The 13,492-nt window shown below is 45.8% G+C and overlaps 1 non-coding gene across 1 annotated transcript; it reads left to right on the plus strand.

Annotated features, from left to right (window-relative positions):
• Window positions 1-12,880: 12,880 nt before the first annotated feature.
• Window positions 12,881-12,953, plus strand: TRNAG-CCC (transfer RNA glycine (anticodon CCC)). The gene has a single exon. It is a non-coding gene; the product is annotated as a tRNA-Gly (tRNA).
• The last annotated feature ends 539 nt before the right edge of the window (window positions 12,954-13,492 follow it).

Consider the following 13,492-nt stretch of genomic DNA (forward strand, 5'->3'; position numbering starts at 1 on the left):
TCTGGCTGCAAGACCAGTAAGACAAAATGGTTCCCAGCACAGACGTTAGTGCCTCTCTGCCTGGGTCTGAATCCTGCTCTTCCCCCTGCGGGCTCTAAACCTTTGAATGAGTCACTTAAAACACTTTGGACCTCAATTTCCTTAACTGCATAAATACTATTAATAATACCATCCACCTTGTTGGGTGGCTGTGGGAATTGTGTGAAATAACCTAGGTAAATGTGGAAGGCAGGAAGTCCTAAGTAAACATTTCTAAGTTCTAGTAAACATGAAAGAGATAGCTCTTTCTAGTCTCACACCCAGTTGGACAAGGCCAACCCTCTCCATGACCAGCAGCCAGAAAAATCACTCTGTGCCACATTTGGCCTGGCCTAACCTTAACCAGTCCATCCTAAAGGAAATCAACCCTGAATACTCTTTGGAAGGACTGATGCTGAAGCTGAAGCTCCAGTACTTTGGCCACCTGATGCAAACGGGTGACTCACTGGAAAAGACCCTGATGCTAAGGAAAGACTGAGGGCAGAAGAAGGGAGAGAGACGATGAGGTGGCTGGATGGCATCATCGATTCAATGGACATGAACTTGGGCAAACTCCGGGAGATGGTGAGGGACAGGGAAGTCTGGCGTGCTGCAGTCCATGGGGTGGAGAAGAGTCCATCACGACTTGGCAATTGAACAACAACCCTAATCCTAACCCAAAAGTTCATTTGGGTTTTTCTGTAAGATATTATAGAAAAGCCTGAACAAAGTTTTTTGGCCAACCTAATACCAAACTCCAGGAAGCAGCTAGAGCACAGTGTAGGGAACTGACCTTGTGACTTGAAGAAAAATCTCTTTCCTTCCCCAAGTCTTGGTTTCTTGTCTGTAAAATGACTCAGTTGGCTTGGCTGGAAGGATCCTTTAGTTTTCTTCTGCCTCTAAAAACTATGATTTTGAGCTTTTTGAGACTAAGTCAGTGAGCACTGTATGTGTGTGTGTGTGTGTGTGTGTAGTATACACACATGTGCTCACCTACTCATGGGTTCATGAAAGGGGTGCATGTTGGTTGTCCCGGGCCCAACAGTTCTCAGCAAGAGTACAAGTCTTGCAGGAAGGGAAGGTGAAGATGACCAGACTGGAGTCAGACTATGGCAGTTGGAGAGACAGCTTCCTGCAGGAGTGGCAACCAATAGAGCAATAAACCCTGGGCAAAGAGCAAGGTTTTCACCGGAAGTCTAGGAGAAAATTCCACAGTTCAGACTGAGGATGGGGGTGCATAATTTTCTAGAGAGACTCTCCAACATTTTAGAGCACAGTCATTCACTTACTCATTCACCCATCCTTTTATTCAGTAAACACTCAGCCTGCGCCTAGTGCTTTGCTGGTGACGGAGGTGCCTCCCCATCCTCAGAGAGCTTTCAGTCTGGTGGAATAAGACAAGGGAACCAGGTATTTATGATCCAAGGCAATGAGCAAGGATGATATTAATATTTAACAACTGGTAGAACCAGGACAATCAAAAATGAATACCTGCCAACACATCAACACACCAGCATAAGGTCCTCAGTCGTCCTGCCGTGCCAGGCTTTTCCCTTTCAGTTGCTGGGTGGGGGGGAGGCGTGGGGGCCACTTGAGGGACTCAGGGAAGCCGCTGATCACCAACTGATGTGGAAAATTTTCAACACTGTATTTTAGCCATTAGAATACCCATATCAGTGATCCCGGTTGGAGGATAGCCCTGGTGATAATGATTCAAGAGGATGAGAAGGCACAGGGGCTGGGGGAAAGCTCTGTTGGGGGAGTGACATTTAAGTTGAATTAGCCAGAGTGTGCCCGCCTGGGCAAAAGTCAGGCGAGAAGGAGGGCTCAGCATTTTCAGGTGATTCAGTTTTGCTAGAGGAGGAGGAGGCAGAGATTAGACCCAGCAGGCAGGTAAGGAGAGTGTGTGTGGTAGGGTTCGGGGTAGGGGCCGTGTTAGTCATGCTCAGTGGCTTGGACGGTGTCTCCAGAGCAAAGGTGAGCCATTGAAGGATTTTAATTAGGTTCGGGGGAGTCACCCGATCCAGTTTGCAACCCCCCCAGGCAACACCGAGGAACTCATTTTTCCAAAGACCTGAACCAAGGCTCAGGGAGGTTAAAACACCTATCAGAGGACATGCCGCAGGTTGGATATAGCATAAGTAGAACTGCTCACTTCTGGGTCCCCTTTTCTATTGAATACCATGTGTATAAGAGGCTGCCCCTTTTGTATGGAGCTTTAGAGTCTGCAAAGCAGACTAAAGAAACTGCAGGAACATATGTGCCTAAGTAGAAAAAGAGAATTTGAGGGCTCACATACTAAAAAGCACATGATGGGTGGACTTCAGGCATGGATAGCTCCAGGTGGTCAAATTATGTCATCATAGATCTGTCTTGCTCAGTCTTTGCTTTCCTCTATGTTGATTTTCTTCTTAGATTCTTCTATCAAGGCAGAAACAGACGCCTAACCCACCAGGTTAGCAATCCTAGTCACTAATACCATACTTTTCTAATAGGTACAGCAAGTCTTGGGTTTCACTTTGATGCCCTGACTTGGCTTATGTGAAGACATGAACCAAGCCTGTGGCCAGAGAGATAGCTAGGTGGTTCTGATTGGCTAAGACCAGGTCATGTGTCCAGCCCTGGCATGATGCAAGAGGAATCAGCCTTCTAGGACCACATGGACTAAGAGCAGGGGAGGTGTGGTCCCCTAAAGAAAAATGATGGTGTTGTCACCTAGAGAAGAGTGAACAGATACTAGGCACATAGAAACTAACATTTATGCTATAGCCTGATCCTTCAGCATTAGGAGGAGGCTGCTCACCTGGGGGAGGGTGGTCGTCTCTGACCAAGGACCTCAAAAAGGTGGGGGGCATGGTCTGCCTGGTGCATGCTCCCTGGGGCAGGAACCCTGCCCCTCTGCAGAGCTCCACCTTTCTAGAGCCAGCCAGGGAGCTTCAGTCCATCTTGGAGCCCCCAAAACCACTTCCCTTCTTCTTAATTCCAAGTTTTGGCCTGTGCCTGCTGGGGCTGGGGTTGGAGACTGGGTTCCCTGCAGACGTTCCTCTTAGTAGACAGAACTTAGTCATGATGTGATGGAAAATTTTTAAAAAGTTTAAAAATAAAGTTTACAAAGCCAAGAGCACAAAGATAGATACTGAGACTGTGTTTGCAGTAAGATCTTCCCCCTTGTAAGCTTCTCCTTCCCCTACTCTGTCCCTGATGAGACTTGTTGCTGGGCTACGGTTTACATTGTAGAACCCTCCCTCCCCCAAAAGCAGAACTGGGTAGTGCTTAAGAACATACTCTGGAGACGGGCTGTTTGGGCTCAGATCTGAGCTCTGCCATTCAACAGTTAGTTATGTGCAAGTTATTGACCTCGTGCCTCAGTTTCCCCACCTATTAAATGGGTTTGCTGGTGCTGACAGTAGAACCTCACATGTAGGGTTGTCTAGGAATCAAGTGAGCTAGTACCTGTTCAGACCAGTGTCTGAATAAGCAATATTGCACAGAATAAGCTATATATATATATAGTTTATATATATAAAAGCTATATATATATGTATATATATATATATATGTATATATATAGCTTTTATATATATATAAAGGGTGGCTATTATGTGCCACATCAGCTGCTTTGAATTCCTTTTAGGAGATGGAGGCCCCTGGAGGACAGGGCCTGGTCTGGCTTGTTTGTTACGATATTCCTGGTGTTCACTGTGGAGCCTGATCAAAGCAGGCTGAGGTAAGTAACTACTGAATGAATGAATGATTGAATGATTGAACGGCTAGTGCCATGGGAGCAAAGACTACCAGAATCTAGGCTGGCTGTGTGACCTTAGGTGGTTAGCTTCCCCTCCTGAGCCTCAGTCTCAACCTGAGACTGGGATTAAAAACAGATTAAAACAGATCAGATTAGCCACTGTTACTCAGACTTTTCCAATCAGGGCCCCCATTTATATTGTGCTGGGACATACACACACTGAAATTGAAATTTTCACAAGATAACACTTACTTTCCTGTGTGCAATATACTCTGATATATTCTATTTTCTCCTGTATTACTCTATTTTACCCTTTTTCATTTTTTAAAAAATGTGATCCTGACCCAGTGAATAGATTTGAAGTCTCACTAACTTCTGGAGACCTACAGTTGAAAAACTGAACTGGATAAAAGCACGGTCTTTTCTGACTTGGACCCTGATGATGTTATAAATCTCACCTAAGAAACATCATTTGATTTTGTGTGATGGATAAGAGCTTGGACCCTGGCAGGAGAGGGCTGGGTTCAAGTCCAGGGATACTGACCTGTGCTGATCTTGTTATTAATATGTAATCTCTAGGTGCCTAGGTTTCCTTCTTAATACAATGAAGGTAAAAATGACTCTTTCCTCTTAGGGATGGTGTGAGGGTTAAGTGAATTGACACCTGCAAAGAAATAAATGCTTCTAAATGCTCCAAGAAGAACTTTTTAAAAACATTTTTGTTATTTGAAAAGAACACTTTGTGGGTAGTCTTCGGAGAATCAGACCTCAGGAGATATTTGTGCATTTTTTGGAGGTTATCAGAGCATTCCTCTCCCTCTCTGGGAAAAAAGACAACTGAGTTTTCAGGAGGGGAAGGTACTTGCCCAAGATCACCAGCAAGTCAGAGACAGAGCTTCAGGCATCAGGCCTCAGACTTTAAGGAGGCTCTACAAACTGTTGATTCCAGAGAAAGCAAGGGAAACCCCCTTTCCTCACTGCTCAGAAGCCACAGATCTCAAGCCTTCTTTCTTTTTCTTTGCATAAACCATTTTTCCCTGTTTTTAGTTCACTGATTTCTAAGATGTCAGTGTTCACTCTTGTCATCTACTGCTTGACCACATCCAATTTACTTGATTCATGGACCTAACATTCCAGGTTCCTATGCAATACTGCTCTTAACAGCATCAGACTTTACTGTCACCACCAGACACATCCACACCTAAGTGCCGTTTCCGCTTTGGCCGTTTCCGCTTTGGCCCAGCCACTTCATTCTTTCTGGAGCTATCAGTAACTGTCCTCTGCTCTACCTCAGGAGCATATTAGACACCTTCTAACCTGAGTGGCTCAACTTCTGGTGTCATACCCTTTTGCCTTTTCATACTGTTCATGGGGTTCTCGTGGCAAGAAAACTGCAGTGATTTGCCATCCCTTCCTCCAGTGGACCACATTTTGTCAGAACTCTTCACCATGACCCATCGGTCTTGGGTGGCCCTGCAAGGTGTGGCTCATAGGTTTTGAGTTACACAAGCCCCATTCACCACAACAAGGCTGTGACCCAGTCTTGTAGAAGGGCATCTACCTTTAAACACTGAAGTATGCTTCACATATAGTAAAATTCACTCCTTCTGGTGTGAAATTTTGTGAATTTTGACCAACATACACAATCATGTATTAACCCCCAAACTCAAGATATAGGACAGTTTCTGTCATGCCAAAAATTTCCCCTGTGCCCTTTGGGTCCAATCTCTCCATCCACTCTTAGTCCCTCCAGTCACTGAGCTCTTTTCTTTTTTTTTTTTTTAAAGTCTTTATTGGATTTGTTACAATGTTGCTTCTGTTTTATATTTTGGTTTTTTGGCCCAGAGGCATGTGGGATCTTAGCTTCCTGACCAGGGATCAAACTCACACCCCCTGCATTGGAAGGTGAAGACTCAACCACTAGACCACCAGAGAAGTCCCAGCTCTTTTCTGTCTCTATAGTTTTGCCTTTTCTAGAAATACTTTTGAGATTCATCTGTGTTGTACATATATACATTTTTGCTTAGCAGTATTCCACTGTATGGTTACCACAAATTGTTTATCCATTTACCAGTTAATGGGCATTTGGGCTATTTCCAGTTATGGGTTATTATGAATAAAACTGCTGGGAATATTCAGATGTCTTTATGTGGACATATGTTTTCATTTTTCTTGGGTAAGTATCTATGAATAGAATTGCCAAATCAGATGGTTACCATAGGTTTAACTTTCCAAGAAATTGCCAAACTGTTTTTTCCAAAGTGACTATGCCATGCTGTCATGCCATCAGCAGTGCATCAGAGTTCTAGTTGCTCCACGCATGCTCCACACCAGTGTGGGCACTCTTAAGTTTTAGCCGTGTAGTGATATCTCATTGTGGTTTTAATTTGTAATTCCTTAATGACTGATATGGAGCACCATACATCTCCCTTATTTCTTTACAAAAATTATACACGTAGTAAATAACCACAGTAGAAAAAATTAATGTAAAGATAAGCAAAAATAAGAAAAATTTAAGATCATCTGTTACCCTAGAGTTAATCATAACTGACATTTTGAGCTATATCCAACCTCGGTCTCTTCAGATAAACATATAAATTGCATTTTACTTATTTATCTGAGAACATGACACATGCACCTGATACAAAGTTTGAAAGGAATGAAAGGGTAAATATTGAGAAAGAAGCCTCCCCTTCATTCTATTGCCAAACTTAGAAAGCCCAACCAGACGTGGGATATCAGAGAACAGGTATTAACTGTGTCCCTTTGATGTGCTGCTGAGAATGTACGCATCAAGTCCACTAAAACTGAACGCACACAAGCCCCAGAGCACCCATTCCTCAGCCTTTAACCAGAAAAGACAGCAGCAACCTGTGCACCAGGATACTCATACAAGGATATTCATAGATGCATTATTCATTATAGCAAAAATCTGGAAAAATCCAGATGTCCATTGACAGGATAATGGATTTTCAAAATGCAGTGGTGAAAGTCATGCAGTCATGTTTGACTCTTTGCAACCCCATGGACTACACAGTCCATGGAATTTTCTAGGTCAGAATACTGGAGCCTTTCTCTTCTCCAGGGGACCTTCCCAACCTAGGGATCCAACCCAGGTCTCCTGCATTGCAGGCAGACTCTTCACCGGCTGAGCGACAAGGGAAGCCCAAGATTACTGGAGTGGGTAGCCTATCCCTCCTCCAGCAGATCTTTCTGACCCAGGAATCGAACCTGGGTCTCCTGCATTGCAGGGGGATTCTTTACCAACTGAGCTATCAGAGAGCCCCTCAAAATGCAATACATTCATCTAATGGATGGACACAGAGCAATGAAAAAAACGGACTGCAGCTACACACAACAGCATGAGTGAATCTCCATAGTATGATGTCGAGTGGAAAAACTAGCTTCAAAGGATTCCATACAGCATGATATTCTTCTTATAAAGATTAGAAACAACTCCAAATACACAATAGATTATTCAGATCATAAGTATACATGTATCAACTATACAAAGGGAGCAAGCAAAGGAGAAGTACAAACATCAGAAGATTGGGTTACCTTTTGGGGGATGTAGAGATCTTGGGATAGAGAAGGAGCCCATGTGTACTGTCCTTCTATACCCTGGGTTGGGTGGAGAGTTAAAAATAAATGATCAAAAAATAAAATAAATGATCAATGAATCCATGGGCCTCTCTAGTGGTCCAATCATTAAGAATCCACCTGCCAATGCAAGGGACATGGGTTCAGTCCCTGGTTGGGGAAAATCTCACATGCTGCGGAGCAACTAAGCCCATGTACCACAACTCCTGAAGTCTATGTACCTAGAGCCTGTGCTCCACAATTAAGTGCGGCCCCTCTGCTCGCCACAACTAGAGAAAGCCCAAGTACAGCAATGAAGATTCAGCACAGCCATAAATAAATTAAAAAATTCTAAAAACATAACCTATTAATCAAATTGAAAACTGGGCAGGCACAGACCAATGATATTAATGTACCATGAATCCAGGATTATGATTCATCTAATTTTGAGCACATGAGATGCGTTAAAAATTAAAAAGGAAGTCTTCCTCTCTGGGCCCCAGCCACTTCATTCCCCTCCCTAAAGACAAATACTGTTACCACTTTCTGTGTTTCCCTCAGAAATAAACCACCTTACTCTACCTATGCTATAGAGTAGCTGTTTTTACTCAACAGCAGTTCATGGACAACCTACCACATCAATAAACATAGATTCCTAACAGCATTTTAATGGCTGCATAATTTTCCACTACTTAAGATGCCTATATTTTATTAAACTATTTCCTTTTCTGATGGATCTAGGTTTCCCGCCCCCCTTCCTCACAGTGTTTATTCTCATAAACAGTGTTATGAGGAACTCCTTTATATACATGACTTTGATGAATTGTATAGAGAGGTCTTTAGGGTAAGTTTCTGAAAGTGGAGTTACTGGGTCAAAAATGATGTGCATATTTCAGAATTTTGAGCCGTATATTGTGCCCACCAGCAAGGAAAGGGGTCTGGGGGCTGGCCTGGTGCTGTGAGGTCTTTTGTTACTGAAGCTACCCCAGAGGTTATTCAACAGCAAAGCCCTGTTAACCATTCCCAGGACCTCCCAGTGGGGCAGCAGGAAATGGGGCGGCTCCCTGGACAGAGAACAATGAGTCTTTATTAAAATGCAATTCACCGAGAATGCTTTATTAGCACAGATCTTGCCCTTGCCTTTGGGCAGCTCTCCGGGACTGGTGCGGGACTGTCTCCTGAGGGAAGATGAGCAGGAGCCCAGGGTGTGCCCGGCTCCTTAGTGCCATACCCCACTTCTGGTCACTCAATTATACAATTAATAATGTGCCATGGGGAAAAGTTAGCATGAGAGTCAGATGGCCTGGGTTAAAACCTTTGTTCCTCTGCTTCCTAGCTGTGTGACTCTGGGTAAGTTTAGAATCTCTCTAGTTTAAGTTTGCCCTTCCCTAAACTTGGGGCTAATGCTACCTAGCTCATGTCTGTTTTGACACATAAATGAGCTTATATACATAAAGTATTCAAAACACACTTGGCTGGACTTTCCTGGTGGTCCAGTGGTAAAGAATCTGCCTTCCAATGCAGGGGACATGGATTCGATCCCTGGTCCAGGAAGATCCCACAAGCTGCAGAGCAAATAAGCCCGTGCACCGCAACTACGGAGTTAGTGCTCTAGAACCAGCACGCCACAACTAGAGAAGCCTGGATACTGCAATGCTAAGCCTTTGTACCAAATTAGAGAAAGCCTCTGTGCCCCAACAAAGACCCAGCACAGCCAGAAAAAAAAAACAAACAAAAGCAAACATTTGGTGCAGAAAGTGCTCTATAATTATGAACTACCCCTAGGTACCTGCCCTTGGCTAGACTCACAACCCCTCCCCTCAAGGCATCCTCAGACTGCTGGGGAAGATGGAAGCTTTTACAATTCAGGGTGATGAGTACAGTAAGGTAGACGCCAACCCTGGAAGACTTCCTGCAAGAAGAGTCATCAGGGCAAGAACCAAGTCACTTGTAGGCTAAAGGAGAGGCAAAGTGGCTCTGAGAGAGGAGGGACCAGCCAGGAGTCGGAAAGATGGGACTCAGAGAAGGTCTTGGATTTTAAGTCAGCAATTTCTCAGCACCAGCCTGGTCCCAGGTATTGCGTTCAGTGCCAGGGGTGAATGCGGGCTGGAGATGATCAGGCAGAGATCCTCAGTAAGCTTACTCTCTAGCTGGAGAGTGGAACATGAAGCCTAGTACAAGCACTGGACTCCGATGAAATCTACTAGAGGAAGGAACACAGTGTTAAGGGAGCAACTAATTCTGACTCCAGGATTCTGAAAGGCTTTGCAGAGGAAATGCTTGCACAAATTGACCAAATTTGGGGGGCAGGGGGGCAGAATTGAGGAGAAATTATACACCCCTGATCGGGGAAAAAGGCCCAAGCACAGGTGAGGCAATGGGAAAGCCAGCATCCTAAAAAGATATCGTGTGGCTTGTGGGGCCTGAACCGGGGGAGAGGTGAGGGGTGGGCAGGATTAAGGCTGTAAGGTCAACTGAGGCCAGGATTTGGAGGGCATCACATGACATGCTACTTGGACTTCATCTAGTAGGTCATGGGAACGGAACAGAAGTCTTTAATGAGAGAAGGGACATGATGACTTCTGTGTTCTGGGAAGGTGACCTTGGCACAGATGGGGGAGGAGTCCTGGGAGGCAGCACTGCACCACTCAAGGGCCACTGCAATTGTCTAAGCAACAGAACGGGTGGGCACAGAGAGCCCAGGTTGGGGGAGGGCAGCGGCATGTGCATAAGCAGCTCCCCGAAACACTTACAATCCAGACCCCTGAAGTTATTCCCTGGCGACTCTTGAGCCGAGCTGTCTAATATTGCTGGAAAAATAAACCTGCTCCTGACCCCAAGCAGCGGGAGCAATAGTAACCCAATATGCTTGTTGATTAGGATGAGGGTCAACGGAATTACTACGGGGAAATAGAGTGACATATTAAAGTGAAATGACTTGGCTTTTATTGTTTTTTCCTTAACGGAAACAATACATGAGATCAACATTTAAAATAATTCTCAAGGATGGTAAAGTGGAGTCCACCAAAACCAATCTTGATGTTTGTTTCCATACAGACATAGAGTGGGGGGTGGGACTAAAGCGTGGGGAGATCTCAGGAGGAGGAGGAGGAAGGGGAGAATCTGGCTCAGGGGCAGAGGGAGGAGGAAGTTGGCCTGGAAGGGAGGCTAATGCGCTGGGCCTGGAGGTGGACTGAGACGAAACTTGGAACTGGAGGCCCAGCCAAGTTGTACCTTTCTCAGCTCTGATTTTCTTGTCAAACGGAGGTAAAAACAGCCTCCTCATATGGCACAATAAATGCTATTGGATCTGTATCTTAAAAAGATTCCATTATCTTGGCCACCTGACTAGCACGGGATAAAAGGAAGCACTCTGCATACTACCTGGCTTTTAAAAACTTTCTTAAAGTTTTGTTTTTGTTTTTTGTTTTGCTTTTTTGGCTGGACTGCATAACTTGGGGGTCTTAGTTCTCTGGGCAAGACTGAACCCAGGTCCATGGCAGTGAAAGCGTGAACCTGGGTTCAGTGAAAGTGCTGGGTCCGAACCATGGGACCACCAGGGAATTCTCAAAAACTCCCAAGAAGTTTCTTAAGACGAAGGGTTGTTGCTGCTGATAGCTTTACTGACTACCATTTCCTTCTGGAGTTCTCACTGGCCGCATGTCATCCACGGGGATTCAGCTGCTCTTGTTTGAAACCTCTCTCATGGGGTTGTCCAGGATGGGGTGCTCTCACAGCTTCAGGACCCCAGGTCCAGTGGCTCGCAGCTTCCTCCATCCCCAGCTTCCAGGAAGCGCCAGGGGTCGATGGGGTGGTTTATTCCTCTTCCTCCCCACTGCCCACAGCTGCCTGGCGGCTCATGAAGTGACTTACACGAGGGCCCTGGAGCTCTTGCTTTCATGGCCTGTGCTCAGGCCTCGCCCTTCGGCTTTTACTTCTCTCCAGTAAACCACCCACGGGAAGAGAAGAGGAATATGCAGGACAGGATGTGGGTTCCCTTCATGATAAGGGGTCACCACTTCTCCTTCACTCTTCCTCTTCCTTCCTCTCCAGCTGGTGGCGACTTCCCTCTCCCATCTCTAGAAGGAAGCAGAACAGAAGCTGAGAAGCTGGCATCAAGGCCCCTACCATCCAGGGGCCCCTGGCCTGCAGGCAGCCCAGACCCCTCTCCAGAACCCCACACAGGTAGAACCCTATTGCACCTGAACATTTCCACTTCCATGTCCAATAGGCACCTCAAAGTGCTCAAAAATACAGGCAAGTTCAGAACAAAACCCACCATTGCTCTTCTCTGACCTGCTCCTCGGCTTGTCTTCATTTCAGAAAATGTCACCATTATCAGCCCAGCTGCCCAGGGCAGAAACCTGAATATCATGTCCTTAATGCCTTCCTCTTGCTCACTGCCTACATCTGATCAGCCATGGAATCCTTCCAAAGATCCCCTGAATCTACCCATTTCTTCTTTCTTTGGCTGTGCTGTGCAGGTTGTGGGATCTTAGTTTCCCAACCATGAATCAAATCCCGCACCCTTAACAGGGAAAGTGCGGAGTCCCAACTGCTGGACCGCCAGGGAATTACCTCTACCCACTTCTGTCCACCCCACCCCCCGACCTTTGTCCCAGCCACCTTCACCCCTAATCAGACAACAACAATGCCTTGTATGCCTTGTGGTTCCCCTTTGCCCACAAATGCACTCTGCTTGTTTCTATCCCTGCTTTGTGCTCCAGAAGCCCGACCTGTCTGTATGGGCGGCACCAGCCCCAGATCCTTGCCTTCTGGCTTCCAGCGTGGAACCCATAAGAGATGGGGCTGGGAGGAGAGTGAGTTCAGACTCCCCTCTCCCGTCCCTGCCAGCTGAGGTTTGGCAGCGGCTGCATTCTACAACCTATGGCCACAGCTCCTGCCATGTGGACCCTCTACTGCGGCTCCAGCTCTCACTGGGGGATGAAAAGTCATTTCTTCCCCTTGTCCTATGTCCCATCAGACCTAAGGGTGGTGATGGCTTCCCATCTGCTAGTCCCAGGGGTGTCCAGCTATCCCACACTAGTGATGGAGCCCAGTGATTCTCAACCAGGGATGACTGTGCCCCTCCCTGGGAACATCTGGCAATGTTGAGAGAGGTTTTTGCTTGTCACGGCTGGGGAGGGGCGCCACTGACATCTAATGGGGAGAGGCCAGGGATTCGGCTGAACATCTTACAATGCACAGAACAGCCCCCACCCCACCCCTCGACAAAGAACTATCCTTCCCACAAGTCAACAGTGCTGAGCTTAAGCAACCTTGCCACCCTGCCCGCCGCACTGTGAACAGGACCTGCACCAACTCTGCTCTCTTGATCTTTTGAGGTTTGTCTCTGTTTCTTGCCAGCATCCTGACTGACACATCAGGTCTCCCCCTTTTCTCTTTCTCCCTCTCCAGTTCATTCTCCACACAGGTAGCCCAAGGGCTCTGCCTCACTGCTTCATTCCCTTCATTTTTTTAAAATCTAACTTTGAGATGGGTAAGGCATTCAACTAGTTTAAAAATAACAGGAGGACTTCCCTGATGGTCCAGTGGTTAAGACGCTGCACTCCCAATGAAGGGGGCATAGGTTCAATCCCTGGTTGGGGAACTAAGATCCCGCGTGCTACACTGTGTAGCCAAAAATAAAAATCAAACCAAACCAACCAACCAAACAAACAAAACAAATCACACGACACAAAAAAGGTATGAAGTACAAGTGTCCCTTCCATTCCTGTCAGCCATCCACCTAATTAATTCCCAGCCCTCTCCCAGCAGTTAACTAGCTACTGTTAGGAGTTTGTTTATATTTTTCTAGAGCTGTGCAGTCCAATATGGTGGCTACTAGCCACATGTGGCTAGTAGATTTAAATTTAATAATTAAGTTAAAAATTATGCTCCTTGGTCACAGAAGCCACAATTCAAGTGTCATCTGTGGCTAGTGGCTACTGTGTTAGTCAGCTGAAATACAGAACATTTTCACCATCAGAAGAAATTCTATTACACGGGGCTGTACTACAGCTTCTCTCTGCAAATTTATGTAAAAAATTCACGTAGTCTCATTTTTTATACAAAAGATAGCACACATTCTACATTGTTCTCCACCTTTGTTTTTTCACTTGACAAGATATCTTATGGATCTTTCCACAT

Source organism: Odocoileus virginianus, chromosome 20 (assembly GCF_023699985.2).
Source record: "Odocoileus virginianus isolate 20LAN1187 ecotype Illinois chromosome 20, Ovbor_1.2, whole genome shotgun sequence".
Lineage (NCBI taxonomy): Eukaryota > Metazoa > Chordata > Mammalia > Artiodactyla > Cervidae > Odocoileus > Odocoileus virginianus.